This window comes from Hyaena hyaena, unplaced genomic scaffold (assembly GCF_003009895.1).
Source record: "Hyaena hyaena isolate Hyena2069 unplaced genomic scaffold, ASM300989v1 scaffold_108, whole genome shotgun sequence".
Classification (NCBI taxonomy): Eukaryota; Metazoa; Chordata; class Mammalia; order Carnivora; family Hyaenidae; genus Hyaena; species Hyaena hyaena.
The window spans coordinates 791,776-807,545 of NW_024080741.1; the positions used below are offsets into that span (position 1 = coordinate 791,776).

The 15,770-nt window shown below is 42.7% G+C and overlaps 1 protein-coding gene across 1 annotated transcript in view; it reads right to left on the minus strand.

The window, feature by feature from the left end:
- The window catches only part of ADIPOR2 (adiponectin receptor 2), a 125,707-nt gene extending 111,876 nt beyond the window's left edge, over nucleotides 1–13,831 (minus strand). The window contains exon 1 of the mRNA XM_039236330.1: nucleotides 13,811–13,831. The gene's annotated coding sequence lies outside the window, so the exon portion shown is untranslated. The remainder of the gene's footprint in view (nucleotides 1–13,810) is intronic.
- Nucleotides 13,832–15,770: the final 1,939 nt, after the last annotated feature.

A 15,770-nucleotide genomic window follows, 5' to 3' on the forward strand; every position in this document is an offset into this window, starting at 1 on the left:
TTGAAATCATATATTTGATAAACGTCTAGAACATATTAAGAACTCACACAACTCAATAAAAAAGAAAAATAGCTCAATTAAAAAATGGGGTGGGGCACCTGTGTGGCTCAGTTGGTTAAGGATCTGACTTCCTCTCAGGTCATAATCTTGCTGTTTGTGGGTTTGAGCCCTGCATCTTTGTGCTGACAGCTCAGAGCCTGGAGCCTGATTCAGATTCTGCATCTCCGTCTCTCTCTGCCCCTAGCCCACTCACATGCTGTCTCTCTCTCAAAAATAAACACACAGAAAAATTTTTTTTAATGGGCAGGAGTGCCTGACTGGCTCAGTCAGTAGAGTATAAGACTCTCAAGCTCAGTCAGGGTCATGAGTTCAAGTCCCAAGTTGGGGTTGGGCATGGAGCCTACTTTTAGAAAGGGGGGGTGGTGAAGGGGAGGCAAAGATTGAAAAGACATTTCTCCAAAAAAGATCTATAAATGGCCAGTAAGCACATGAAAAGAAGCTCAATATCATTAGTATTTAGGGAAATGCAAGTTAAAACCATAATGAAAAACCACTTTATACCTACTAGAATAGCTACAATTAAAAAGAAAACACACACACACAGACAATAAAAAGTGCTGGTGAGGATGTGGAAAAATTGGAACCCTCATGCAGCCACTGTGGAAAACTGGAAGTTTCTCAAAAATTTAAATACAGTTAACCATATAACTCAGCATTATCTCCAGGTTTATACCAAGGAGAATTGATAAGACATGTTCATACAAATACATGCACATGTATGTTCATTGCAGCATTCATTATGAGAGCCAAAGAAGATAAATAACCCAAATATCCATCAACGGATAAGTGAGTAAACAAAATGTGATATTACCCATACAATGGAATATTATTTGGCCATAGAAAGGAATGAAGTACCTTGAAAACATGCTGAGTGAAAGAATGATTTTTTTTTAAAAAAGAATGATCTAATTCCATTTATATGAAATATCCAAAACAGATAAATCTTTAGAACCAGAAAGTAGATTAGTGATTACTAAGGACTAGGGTAAGAGAATTGAGAGTGAATACTAATGGGTATGGGATTCCTTTTGGGGGAGATAAATATGTTCTAGAATTAGATGGTGGTGATGATTGCAGAGCCTTGTGAATATACCAAGAACCACTGAATTGTGCACATTAAAATGGTAAATTATTGGTATGTGAATTATGTCTCAATAAAAATAAAAAACTATAGGGGCGCCTGGGTGGCTTAGTCGGTTAAGTGTCCAACTTTCGCTTGGGTCATGATCTCGCCGCTCATGGGTTCGAGCCCCACGTCGGGCTCTGTGCTGACTGCCAGCTCAGAGCCTGGAGCCTATTTCGGAGTCTGTGTCTCCCTCTCTCTCTGACCCTCCCCTGCTCACACTCTCTCTCTCTCCTAGAGATAAATAAAAAAAATATACATTAAAAAAAATTAATTAATTAAAAAAATAAAAAACAATAGCAAAATGAAAAAGATCTATAATGTCTCTTACCATATCCAAACAGGACAGGATTTTAAATATCAACTACTTCAATTCTCATTTTAGAGAGGTGACACTTGAGGCCCAGAGGAAGAAAGTGACTTGTAAAAAGTGGCACAGCTAGTCAGCTACAGAGTGAGTACGGGAGTTCAGGACCTCTACTATCAGTACAGTGCTTTTTATTTTTTCTAAATTCTTTAACATGTATGAAATTTTTCAGTTAAACAAAGAAATAGAGCAAATAGTATAAGCTCCCTGTATCCACAACCCAATTTTAATAGTCTTCAATACACAACACAAAGTGAGATTACTCACTTTATCTATGCCATCACCAACTTTTTCCCCTCCCTGGTTATTTTGAAGTGTATCTCAGATATCATATTATTCATACATATATGCTGTAGTACTAGCACATATTCATATAGTTTTATCTGTAGGGTCTATTTCTCACACACATACATATGCATACAAAAGAAAAGATAAATGATCCCTCCCCCCTCCCCCAAAAAAAGATTGGTGAGCAAAGAAACTGATAAAGCTTTATTATTTATTTATTTAAAGAGACATTTTATTTATTTATTTATTTAAAATTTTTTTTTTAATGTTTATTATTTTTGAGCGCGCGCGAGAGAGAGACAGAGCATGAGTGGGGCAGAGAGAGAGGGAGACACAGAATCCGAAGCAGGCTCCAGGCTCTGAGTTGTCAGGACAGGACTCAGGGCTCAAACTCACAAACTTCGAGATCATGACCTGAGCCGAGGTCGGCGCTTAACCGACAGAGCCACCCAGGCGCCCCAAAACTTTAAAATTTTTTAAAATTTATTTTTGAGAGAGAAAGCACGAGAGGGAATGGGGGAGAGACAGAGAGAGCGGGGAACAGAAGATCTGAGGTGGGCTCTGCGCTGACAGCTGGGAGCCTGATGAGGGGCTCGAAGTCACAAACCATGAGATCACGATCTGAGCTGAAGTCCAACGCTTAACCGACTGAGCCATCCAGGTGCCCTGAAACTGATAAAGCTTTAAATAAATCTAAATATGCTGTCACTGTCTAACTATATTATATTGATGATGAATATATAAAGAGAGTGGAACTCAAGTGCTCAGAAAATAGCATGTAAGATAGACTGCTGCTGTATAGAATTAAAGGTGCTAAGGTTCTTGTATTTTTCGGAAGGTGGTGAGACATTCTGAATAACAGGGTCAGCTCCTGCACAATGTACGGGAGAAGATGTACAGGGGCACCTGGGCAGCTAAGTTGGTTACATGTCTGACTTCGGCTCAGGTTATGATTTCATGGTTCGTGGGTTTGAGCCTTGCATCGGGCTCTGCTATCAGTGCAGAAAACACTTCAGATCCTCTGTCCCCCTCTCTCTCTGCCCCTCCCCCCACTCTAGAAATAAACATTGGGGCCCCTGGGTGGCTCAGTCAGTTGAGCATCGGACTTCAGCTCAAATCATGATCTCACAGTGCCTGAGTTCTAGCTGGCTTTAGACTCTCTGCTGACAGCTCAGAGCCTGGAACCTGCTTCAGATCCTGTGTCTCTCTCTCGTTGCCCCTCCGTTGCTTGCACTCTGTCTCTCTCTCAAAAATAAACATTTTAAACAATTTAAATAAATAAATACACATTTAAAAAAAGAAAAGTACAACATTTGTTCTTAGAACATTCTCTGAAATAGCAAGAGAACTGAAAACAACCAAAATACATCAGTAGAGAAATGGATATAAAAATATAAAATGTGGTATATGCATGCATTGTAATACTATGATATCACTAAAAGGAATAAATTAGATCCATGCAGTTCAGTGTGCACATATCTCAAAAGTACATGGACTAGGCAACCCATAAGAGACTCTTAAACACAGAGAACAAACCGAGAGTTGTTGGAAGGGTGTTAGGTTGGGGATGGGCTAAACGGGTAATGCGCATTAAGGAGGACACTTGTTGGGATGAGCACTGGGTGTTCTATGTAAGTGATGAATCACAGAATTCTACTCCTGAAACCATAATTACACTATATATTAACCAACTTGGATTTAAATAAAATTAAAAAGAAAATAAACATAAACTATCAAAAAAAGCATGCCTGTATGGCTCATAGGTTAAAAGTGTACAACTTCGGCTCAGGTCATAATCTCACAGTTTTTGAGTTCCAGCCCCACAACAGGCTTTCTGCTATCAGCACAGGTCAGCACAGCTGTCACACAGCATCTGATCCTCTGTCCCTCTCTCTCTCTGCCTCTACCCTGCTCATGCATATGCTCTCTCTCTCTTTCTCTCTCTCTCTCCCTCTCAAAACAAAAACAAAAACAAAAATACCAAAAAACCACACACACATGGACTAAAAACAAGAGGCAAAACAACTTGAACAGTAAAATGGCATTGATTTGAATTAAAAAGAACTTTTCTGCTCATGGGATGGAAAGATAAAGAGAAAAGAACTAAGAGTAGTGGTTAAAGGGACTTTTCACTACACTTATAATGTTTTATTTCTCTGAAGGAAAAAAGATAAAACACACAAAAGTATAAAAGTTACAAATCTTGGATTGTGAGAGTAGAGGTGTTTGTTATATTGTGTTTTCTATATTATTATCTGTGCTTGAATTTTAAAAATATCTTATAAAAGTCTGAAAATGATATACATTTTTTAAAAGAATTAGGGAGTCTAAAGAGCAATCTAGGGGCGCCTGGGTGGCTTAGTCGGTTAAGCGTCCGACTTTCGCTTGGGTCAAGATCTCGCGGTTTGTGGGTTCGAGCCCCGCGTTGGGCTCTGTGCTGACTGCCATCTCAGAGCCTGGAGCCTGTTTCAGTCTGTGACTCCCTCTCTCTCTGACCCTCCCCTGCTCACGCTGTCTCTCTCTCTCTCTCTCCTAGAAATAAATAAAGCATTAAAAAAAATCTTTAAAAAAAAAATAAAGAGCGATCTAAAGTTAATGTCGTCTATGCTCTACAAATGATCCTTGCTAATGTGGATTTTCTTGGAGCTATGCACCCGCTCTATGAAGGGACATCCACCAATTTTGCTCCCCATCTTCCCATTTCCAGGTTCTGATAAAGTTGATCCACATTTTCAGATTTCCTCTCCGCACAAATTTCACTCCAGAATAGAATTCAGGGTAAATTAGAAAAAAAAAAATCCTATCTGCAGTAAAGTCAAAGATAACATGAATTAAGGTGAAATGTTTATCTTGCACTTATTTTTTATACTTACTATATCTACATTGTCATAGTAAAAGTGTATTCTGTTTCAGATATTTAGGTTTGAGGGCAAGAATAGAGCCAAATGGTGAGTAGACCAAAGGAACTGAAGAAACAGACCCAGCAGCAGAGGCTAGATCTAAAAAGGGCAGGATTCAAGGCTTAGGGCAAGTTCAGCTGTTAGTTAGGGCAGATATCAGCCCTGAGGACAAAGGACAGATGATTATTTGGCAGTTGGGATACGTCAGCTCTGTTAAAAGTGTTGGGTGTTGGGTGAGATTAAAGGTCAGGCTGTGGCAATCATGTAATTGCTTGTGATCTGACCACTTAAGTCAGGATGCCAGCAGATAAACAGAACCAATATTCCAGGGGAGGAAGTTGTAATGACTAGTGAAGATTATTAGACTACATCCTGGGAGTTTAGGAAGGATTTTTGCATTGGTCCAGACCCGTTTGTTTCCTAAATATATATTTTTTAATGTTTTATTTATTTCTGAGAGAAAGAGAGACAGCATTAGCAGGGGAGGGTCAGAGAGAGAGGGAGACACAGAATCCGAAACAAGTTCCAGGCTCTGAGCTGGCTGTCAGCACAGAGCCCGACGTGGGGCTCGAACCCATGAACCGTGAGATCATGACCTGAGCTGAAGTCAGACGCTTAACCAACTGGGCCACCCAGGTGCCCCTATTTCCTAATAATAGAAACTCAACTCACATAATTGGGAGGTGTTTACTTCATATGTAGTGTGGTCAAAGGTTTAAATGATACACTCAGAACTCTTTCAATGGCCATCTATGTTAGTTACTTTTGCTATAAACATGCTTTGTAGCAAGTAGTCTCCAAACCTCAATGCTATATAGCAAGTAACCTCAAAATCTCAAAGACCTACAACAATGAATATTTATTTCATGCGGACGAGTCTGCAGATTGGCTATGTCTAAGCTAATATTGGCTGGGCATGGATGGGCTCAGCTGAACTACAGGCTTCAGGTTGGCTACAGATCTGCTCCATGTCTTCATTCTGAGACCAAAGCAGAGGGATGAACAGCTATCTGTTCTTTCCATTGGGAGAGAGCAGAAGATTGAAAATTGTTGGTGGAAACTCATAAGACCTTAGTTTAGAATGGGCACAATGGTCATTTCATTCTTTCTTTTTCTTTAATGTTTATTTATTTTTGAGAGACAAAGAGACAGAGACAGAGTGTGAGGAGTGAAGGGACAGAAAGAGAGGGAGACACAGAACTCAAAGCAGGCTCCAGGCTCTTAACTGTCAGCACAGAGCCTGATGTGGGGCTGGAACTCATGAACCGTGAGATCATGACCTGAGTTGAAGATGCTTAACTGACTAAGCCACCCAGGCGCCCCCACCCTAGTCATTTTCATCCCTAGTCTACTGGTCAAAATAAGTCATATGGTCAAGTCCAAAATCAATGGCACAGATGTAAATTCCATTTACTCTAGTGGGAGGCAATGCAAGTCAAATGGCAAAAGATTAGAGAGAAAGAGATGGATAGATAGATAGATAGGTAGATAGATAGATACAGATGATAGATGGATAGATAGATAAATCTATCTCTTTCTATATATAATTTCAAATGAAGCATGAAGACTTGGAAGCTACAACCCAATCCACCACTCTATCTCTGAACTCCTTGCCTCTCTTTGGCTTCCCTTACCTGTAGGCTCTGTTGCCAAAGGCAAGATGGCAGTTAGCTGTTCCTGTCTCATTTTCCCCAAGCTAATGGATAAAGAACACCTTTCCAGGCAACTTTAGTTTAAAAAAAAAAAAAAAAGTCTGAGAAGAGTTCTGAGTTGGCTGGCATGGGTTTTCCCTATTCCTTTTTTTTTTTAATGTTTATTTATTATTGAGAGACAGAGAGAGACAGAGCATGAATGGGGGAGGGGCAGAGAGAGAGGGAGACACAGAATCTGAAGCAGGCTCCGATCTGTCAGCACAGAGCCCAAAGTGGGGCTCAAACTCACGAACTGTGAGATCATGACTGAGTTGCAGGTGGACACTTAACTGACGGAGCCACCCAGGTGCCCCGGGTTTTCCCTATTCCTGAACCAACCACCACCTCCAAGGAAGATTAGGGTTCTCTGATTGGCCAGCATAGGCCACATACCCACACTGTTATCCAGGGATTAGGAGAAGGCCTTCATAGCCTCATCAGGATCACATAAAACTTTAGAATGGTCCTTAAAGGAACCAGTACTGAGAAGACATACATTGCGATCTTTAATCTCAACAGGAAACTAGAAGCCTAGATAGGGAAACCAGGTAAAACCTCAGCCCTATGGCATCAATGTGAAGAAATTGGGAAGGGAACAGTAGACCCATAAGCACTAGAGTTACAGTAATGGGACTTAGGCTGAAGCTTCTATGTACTTCTTATCCCTACTGTGGACCTGGGGTGGGCCTGGTAGAGACATAGAGCTCCAGGAACATCCAGCTTTAGGAGTAACTGGGAGGAAAAACAATGTGTGTTTTTCACCTTTTTTAAAGGTGAAAAAAGGTGAAAAAGTACATCTGAATCTTAAGGAAAGGTTATGCTGTGCCAGCTTCAAGATTCAGACACTGGTGCCAGAGAGAACCACAGGGTAAAATGAACACTGCAGTGTAAACACACTGGGGCCAACGTGGCAGACCTTTTGCCAGATGTCAGGAGTAGACTCATGACTCACAACGCTGTCCTGGACACTGTCTGATAACACACCAACAACTTCATATTGAAATATATATATATATATATAAAATTTAGTTGAAGTGAGAAACTTAACAAGTGAAGTCTTTCCAAATGAGTTGTAAACTATTAATTTCTTAAATTAATGGAATGAAGTCTAAACGTCCAGTGGTTTGTAAAATTATATGCTCAGCAAACATAAGGTGAATAAATGAACAAATCGTCAGGCTTCCCTCTGTTAACCAGTTTTGGGGAAGACCTGTAGCAGCAATGAGAAAAATGTAGGGATCAAATAGAGAATAAGGAGGAGAGAGTGCCTGTCTGAGGGACGTCATAGAGAATTGCTTGCAGTGGAAACAAAGTCTGGCACGGTTAGAGTTGCAAGTGAAGAAGAGCTGACAACTTTGTGGTTGCTCCAAGCTAAAGAAGTTTTGCCTCCAGGCAAGGTCTTCAAGGAAAGCTATAAAGGGCCCAAGCAGGCCCATGCATCCCTGGTTTAGTTCATTCTCCTTCCTTAAGGAGCAGATTCTCCTTCACCCTCAAATCCTCAGCCCTCAGGAAGAGATGTAATATTAACACTTGCCTCTCCCTGTTCTTCCAGAAAGAGAGTCGGATGGGAGTGTTGAGGAAGCCAAGTATTGCCTGTGGCCTAAGTGTTTGGAGATAGTAAAAGTAAAGAATGAGCCCTGTATTTTCTAACCCCAGAAAAAAATAAGATGTGTTGAGGGGTTCTTTGGTCTGTGAAAGCAAAAGCTTGTGATGTTTCTGACAATTGATTAGAGATTATTTGAAGGTAATACCAAACAACACAACAAAAAACAAGAACAAAAGAACAAAACACCAAAAACCTGATGTGTCAAGGATTCAAATTGTACGCAATTGCTGTAACAGTCTGTTTCTCCCCAATCCTGCTCCCTGAGCCAGAGCTCCTATTTGCCAGACAAATAAACTCCAACTGAAATAAAAGTTCTTTTTAGACAAGAGTCAAGGCAGATTAGGAATATTCTAGCTAGGTTTCCCAATCCAAGATGGGTATTTCAATTTCTCCCCAGTCTGAGTCCGATGGCGGTGATATTTCCATGCCATTAGGTCATGTACGGATCCCGTGGTGCTGAGTGGGAGGCTCCGGGACCAGAGCACGGGCCTGGACTGGGCACACCAGATGGGCCCTGTCATTGGTAGAGACGGTATAGGGTGACATGCCACAGGACACCTTGGCTCTCACTCAAGATGGTTATTTTGAAAAACAAGAGCACAATAAAGTGGGCTAATCAGTGTTGGGGCAACCAGGGCTTGGGTCATTGCTACACAAAGTTACAAAAGCAGCGTTTGGCTGGCATAAGCAGACAGCAATATCTGTTTCAGATACCAGGCTCCCTTTGCCCTAGTTCTATTCAAAGTCCAGAAACCAGGACTCTCCCTAAAGCCCAGAGCTTGAGACAGGCTCGCTCACACATATTACGACACTGTCTTTGGAAGGAAATTCAGTTAGGACACTGGTGGAAAGGTCAGAAAGCAGTGAGATGTCATCCACCTGAACGTTACCAACGGGTAGTTGCTGTGTGAAGGAGTGAGGGGTGGAGGGTACTCCCACCGTTCCAATGTTTCTCCCCTCTTGGCCATTACAGAAAACAGAAATGGGTTCATTGGATGTTTCCACTGTGTGAAGGAAATCTGAGTAAGGCTCACTGCCTTCATCACTTTAAGAGCAGTTTGTTTAGTTTTGTTGTCATTAGTTATGTGGATATATATATATACACACATATATAGTTATGTTAATAACACATACGTGCATGCCTGTTTACGTCTAAATCTCAAAGTGGTATCTCACGCTCTAATCAGAAAATTCATAAGGAAAAAAATAAAGGAAGGTTTGGTTAAAGACCATGAGTCTATAATAAGACTGGTTAAGCATCACACCTTTTTTTTTTTTTAAGTTTATTCATTTATTATTTGAGAGAGAGGGAGAGAAAGGAGGGCACAGCGGGGGAGGAGCAGAGACAGAGACAGAGACAGACTCCGAAGCAGGCTCCAGGCTCTGAGCTGTCAGCACAGAGCCCAAGGTGGGTCTCGAACTCAGGAACTTTGAGATCATGACCTGAGCTGAAGTCGGATGCTTAACCACCAATGGAGCCGCCCAGGTACCCCACATTGCACCCTTAAATGACTAAAGGTTTTAGGCTTGTCGGGACTGTCAGCTTGGTAGGCAACCTTTTTTTAATTGTGATAAAATGTACATCGTGTAAGATTTATCATTTTAATTCTTTTTAAGCATACAGTTCAGTGCAGTAAGTACATTCACTGCGCAGTGACTCCATCACCACCATGCATTTCCAGAACGTTTTCATCTCCAACTGAATCTCTGTTCCCATTAAACACAAATTCCCTATCCCCAACCCCCATCCCATCCCTGGAAGCTCGCAGTCTACTCTCTGTCTGTCTTAATCATGTAGCTCCACTCCGACATGTAGGACTACTTCTACGTGGGTCCCTCACAGAAGTGGAACCACACTGTATCTGTCCCTTCCGTGACTGGTCTGTTTCACTTAGCATATGTCTTCAAGGTTCATCCATGTTTGTCCTTAGAGTTTTATAGTTTGTTTTCCATTAATTGGACTGTTTGTTTTTGTCTTCTTGCTGAGGACTCTGATTTGAAAACAGAATAACCATCTGAAGGTTTGCTTGGCCACCCAGCTTCCTTCTCACCTCCTAAAATATACTTGTCATTGCCATACTGGACGTTTCTCAGTGTTTTTTCCTGCCTGTACACTACATAACTGGTGTGGTAATAGCTGCTCCCCGCTTGCGGCAGGGCTCATGCAGCGGGTTGAAGTTGTGCACCCCTCTCTCTCCCCTTCTCTCTCCCTTCAGGCAAAAAGAAGCCCTTTCTTCTCCTGGTAAAGTCGAGGTAGCTCCAGATCTAGAGGGCAGGCAATGCTTATCTCAGCTCTAAGCACAGCTGGCTCTTAACATGTGCTTTTTTTGTTTGCTCTTTATAATCATTAAGTAATACATTCACATGGTTAAATATACACAGAGTCGAAATGTGCATTGAAAAATAAATCTCCCTCCCACCCCTTGCCAGCGATCAGCCATTGTCACCTTGTCTGTCTTTTCAGAGACAGTTCCATGTAACCAAGCACACAGGTGCCTTTTTTCACACAAAAGATATCACCTTATACCCACTGATCTGTATCATGCCTTCTGGAAAAATACAGAAAAGTAAGAGTGCAATACACAAAGTTTCAGAGCTGATGAGAATGCTTAGTCATAGCTGTTATTTTTTTTCTTACATAAATGAGGTAAAATGTTACAGAGTTGAAATAGTCTGAGACCAAAAAAAAAAAAAAAAAAAAATTCTATAATCTTCACAGTCAGTGAAGGAGAGTCAGACCTGTCCCTCCTCCTCCCATCCAGTACTATCATGAATCAGTAAGCTTGTATAGTTTCACATGCCTGCCTATATACGTCTATGAACCATTTTGTGTATTTTTCAATTTACATAATAGCCATGTTTAATATTCATTCCCTCTATTGATAGGCATTTAGATTCTTTCAGACTTTTCCTCCCCAAATAATAATGTAAGAAGTTTTTTGTGCATATATCTGTGTATACACATATGTTTAGGATAATTCTGTAGAGATGGGTTCACTGGATCAAAGGTTATGTGCATTTTTATTTTGATAGATTGTTCCGAAGTAGTGGTACCAATTTTTTACTCCAACTAACAATGCATAGAGTACCTGTTCCTTCACACCCTCTCCCACGCAGTGATTTATCAAAAAATTGTTCATCTTTACTCTTCTATTAAGTGAAAAATTACATCTCTTGTAATTTGAATTTACATTTCTTTTGTTAAAAACGAGGTTGACCAGGGGAGTAAAAATTGGTACCACTACTTTGGAAAGTGCCTGGGTGGCTCAGTCAGTTAAGTGTCCAACTCTTGACTTCAGCACAGGTCACGATCTCACAGTTCCTAAGGGTTCAAGCCCCCTGCTTCAGGCTCTACACTGGTGATGATGGCACGGAGCCTGCTTGGGATTCTCTGTCTCCCTCTCTCTCTGCCTCTCTCCAACTCGTGCTCTGGGTGACTCTCTCTCTTAAAAATAAGTAATAAATAAACATTTTTTAAAATGAGGTTGACCAATCATTCATGGTTTGAAAGCCACGTGTATTTCTTTTTATGATTTTTTTTTAAAGGTCCTTTGTCCATTTTTCTTTTGAGTTGATGGTCTTACTGACTTTCAGGTGTACTTTCCACAAACAAATGAAAATTAGCTCTTCTTCATGATATACACTACACATATTTTCCAAGTTTATTGTTTGTGTTTTGATTTGCCTTTGCTATTTTTGCCATATGGAAATTTTAATATGTATGCAGTAAACCTTATCAAATCTTTATGACTGCTTTAAAGTGATGATACACCTATTGCTTTTTCTTTTTAAGCTGTCTCTCCTACCTTCCCATTTTTTCTAAATACCAAAATTAATCTGATACCAGTCTAACCAAAAGCTCACCTCATAATCCCGGGCCTAAGGTTAGATCAACAGCAGGAAGTCCCCCAGAGTTAAGCTAAGTAAACCCTGGAGGTTTGACATAATCACAGAGGCCCCAGTTGGCTTTGGCTCAACTTTGCCCTGGTGTGCATTTATAGAGTGTCATAAATCAGTCTGAAGCACTGACACTTCTGGGACTTCTTGCAATCCAGGGGTGTACCCACAGCCAAGCTGGTCTCTTAAAGGGCCTCTGCCCTAGTCTGACCTACACCCTTGCAGGCATTAGAAGGAGGCTAACATGGGAGCTAGGATCATGGTGACCTCTTGCTTTTTTATTCTTTTCAGCTCCTTAAAATACTCCTCATTGGAGCCAGTTTCTCACTACCAGAGAAAATGACAATGAACTTTATGGTGTGACTGGAATTGTAATATGGTTATCAATGCAAACGTACACTTCCAATTCCTAGAGAAAGCTATACAGATAAACACAGACGTCCAAGTGAGCGCACAACTGCGAGTTTACTTTTGTGTATTCTTTGGAGGTTTCACACACACACACACACACACACACACACACACACACACATTCTTTTCATTTTTTTCATTAGATCTTTCTTCCCTGGTTTGTAGTTTTTACAGCTATTTCCTTGGCTCTTTCCATATCTCTTCTACCCCAAATACGAAGGGCTGCACAAAATACCATTATTGAAGCATTGAATATTAAAAATAAGACTGAAAAAAAAAGATAATTAGTTGTTCTGAACTGAGTGGTGTATTCCCTCATCCTTCTTGCCTTCTACGGTGCTTCTCAGAAGTTTGAACCTTCTACTGGCCCTTAGCATGGCTGCATCCTACCCAGAAATAGTTACCCCTAAGCAACTTCCCTCCTCCTTTCTTTCCTTCCTTCCTCGCTTCCTTCCACAAAGGTTTACTGAGCTTTTAAAAAAAAAAATTTTTTTTAATGTTTACTTATTATTGAGACAGAGAGAAACAGAGCTTGAGTAGGGGAGGGGCAGAGAGAGAGAGAGAAAAAGAGGGAGACCCAGAATCAGAAGCAGGCTCCAGGCTCCGAGCTGCCAGCACGGAGCCCGACAAGACGCAGGGCTCGAACCCGCGAACCTCGAGATCATGACCTGAGCAGAAGTCGGACGCTCAACCGACCGAGCCACCCAAGGCGCCCCTGCTTACTGAACTTTTAACACGTGTCAGTCACGTGTGCGGGGTACTGGCAATCCGGCGGCGAACCGGTGCTGGATCCGACAGATCCAGGTACTGTCTTCAGCAAGCATACAATCTAACAGATATATAACATAACGAATCACTAAATAAACCTCCTTCCAGTAGCTGATCCCTCACTGGAACATGGGCTGTTAGCAGGTCCCAACTGTAGCCTCAAGCTATGCAGACTCCACTGCGCATGACGGGGGAGGTGGGAGGGGGGGTCTCGTGGAGGTATGAACAAAACCCCCCTGGGAACTTCGTCGAATTCTGTCTTCTCCACAGGCAAGAATGCCAGGGAGGAAGAGTGAAGTTAACGGACAATTCTGGATGGGGAGGGTGGGGGGGTGGAGAAATGGCAGGAATTCGTGACGCCCCCAGTCTCAGAGCCAGGGCGGAGCAGCTTCGGCGGAAAGGACGAGAACACCGGAGGGGGGGGGGGGGGGGGGGGGGGGGGGGGGGGGGGTGAAAGACCCAAGAGGGGAGAGGGGACAGCGCTAAGGAGCAGAGAGGTGGCGCCGCAGGGGTCTGTCTGAGGCCGAGTGGCCCGGCTCTCCGGTTTCTCTTCGGCAAACCGCAGCGGGAGAACCGAACCCACAGAAATCAGACAGCGGGTGGCCAAGGTGAGGAGGGAACCATTCCAGGTCAGGCCCCGGGGAAGCACCTTAAATACTTGAAAGCTGTTTGTATACAGATGCAAAAGACCCTTCTTACCCCGCGGGGGTCAGGAATCGGATCTGAGAAGGCTCTTCCCCCGGTGGGAGGGAAAGTGAAGTGTATTTCCTCGGAGGCCGGAGGCCGCCGGCTCATCTCTGTCACTCGCACGCCCGCCGCCGAGGGCCGCTTCCAAACCAGGTGGAAGACAGACCGTGAGGGCGCGGGTGGGGCGGGGCGCGCATGTGCGAGGCAGCGGCCGGAGAGGAGCCCCTGAGCGCGGGAGAGGGCAGACACCCGCGAAGTGCAGTTATGAGAACACAGGGCACGTTTGGAAGCCCTGAGGGCGAGACAGGGGAGAGGCCGGGGCTCCGGGACTGGAAAGGGGATCTAGGCTTTGAAGCTGCCAGATGATCCAAAAATGAGGGGACACGTTCCACAGCTGTGGCCAGCTTGTGAGTTGCCGACGTGGCCCAGCTTGCTGTCAGGAGACTGGCTGGGAGGAAGAGGAGGTAGCCATGTGCCTCAATCCCACTGCCTTCGTAGAGGAACCCCCAGGGGCGGAGAGGGGAAGGTCTGACTGGAGGTTTTGCTGGCAAGCTCTGTAATTGTGGGGTGTGCAGCACCTCTTCCTCCACAGGCCCCACAGCTTGGGGGCATGAGAGAAGAAAGAGCCTTTACCCTAGAGAGTTTTTCTTTCTTTCATTCTTTCTTTTGTGTGTGTGTGTTGGGGGGAAGGGGTGGGGAGATTGAGTGAGGGGCAAAGAGAAAGAGAGAATCCCAGGAAGGGTAGAGAGAGAGAAACCGAGAGAGAAGTGGGGCTCCTCCAAAGCTGGGCTGGAGTTCACCCCATGTGGGACTGAAACTCCCGAACTATGAGGTCACAACCTGAGCTGAAGTCAGATGCATAACGCCTGAGCCAGCCAGGCACCACCCTGGTGAGTTTTTCAACTAGAAGACATTGTCAGGGAAAATCCAGAATTCAGTTAAGGCATGAAGGAGTACGAATGTTTTACAAAAAATAATTTAAGGCTCTGTAAGATTTCCATGGAATCTTCTCGATGCTTTCCCTAGAACCAGAGTTGGATTTTCCATAAAGTGAAGTTTAAGTTTCAGGATGTCTCTCTTGCTATTCATAATTTGGTATTCATAATTTTTTATTGTCTCCCCCCACCTCCATTGTATAGCCTTTAAACCCAACAAAATCTTAATCTATGTCTGCCTAGAACTCTACAAATTGGGGTTTGGAAGAAGCCCGGGTTCTATAAATGAGCCCTGGGGACGTAATGACAGCTGATGACTGTGATTAACACTGCTCTATGTGGAACCTCTGAAAGTTGCTATGAGGGTAGACCCTAAATGTTCTCATTATGAGGAAAAAAGCATTTTCTTTTTTTTTTTTTGGTATCTCTGAGATTATGAATGTTAACTAAACTTACTGTGGCAATTATTCTACAATATAGATAAGTCAGGCCATTATGCTGTACACCTTAAACTTGTATAGTACTTATGTCAATGGTGTTTTTTTTTAAAGCTGAAACAAATAAATAAAACTGTCTACATGAAATGCAAGAAAGAAAGAAAGAAAGAAAGAAAGAAAGAAACCCCCAAAACAAAGACAGCCTCAGTGTTCTGATTTCCAGACATTTTCTCTACTCCTGTATTGTCAAAAGACAGACAGGCAAGGGGTGTCTGGTTGCCTTAGTTGGTAGAACATGCTACTCTCGATCTTGGGGTTGTGGGTTTGAGCCCCACGCTGGGTGTAGAGATTACTTAAAAATAAAATCATAAGAAAAACAAAAGATAAGCAAGAAAAATGATTAAGTGTGCTACTTGGGAGTTAATTTTTTCTTAACATTGTTGCCCTGGAAAATATCTCAAAGTGTGTTACTATGACCTCAGTGGAGGTCACGGTTACCCAATATTCTCCAGCTCAGAGTAAAGGTTAGGTGACATACTGTTAGGACCTGTGATTTACACATGCACAGGGCATGTTCCTCTGGACGGGTTTGGACCTGTC